The following is a 311-nucleotide window of genomic DNA, read 5'->3' as shown; positions in this document are numbered from 1 at the left end:
ATGTACTGCTCTCAAGCCAGGTGTCACCCATCCATTCAACAGGTGCGGCTTCCCCCCAGGCATGCAGAGAAGGGGAAGGCTGCTGCCCCTGTTGAATGCCGGGTTCTCCGGGGATCTTTTCCTTAGAAATTAAAACAAACTGCATCTGGGTGCTCTTCTGGTGCTCTCGGTGATCTCCAGATCTTCTCAACCAAAACTTCCTCTGTCAAAGGGGCTGTTTTCTGAATGAGTTTTGGGAACGCAAAAGTTCTCCAGCCCAGCTCCTACTAATGTCTCAATTTCTCTCTCGATTTGTCCCCACGGTGGGGCAT

This window comes from Zootoca vivipara, chromosome 13, assembly GCF_963506605.1.
Source record: "Zootoca vivipara chromosome 13, rZooViv1.1, whole genome shotgun sequence".
In the NCBI taxonomy this organism is placed as follows: Eukaryota; Metazoa; Chordata; class Lepidosauria; order Squamata; family Lacertidae; genus Zootoca; species Zootoca vivipara.
This window is presented reverse-complemented; position numbering follows the sequence as displayed.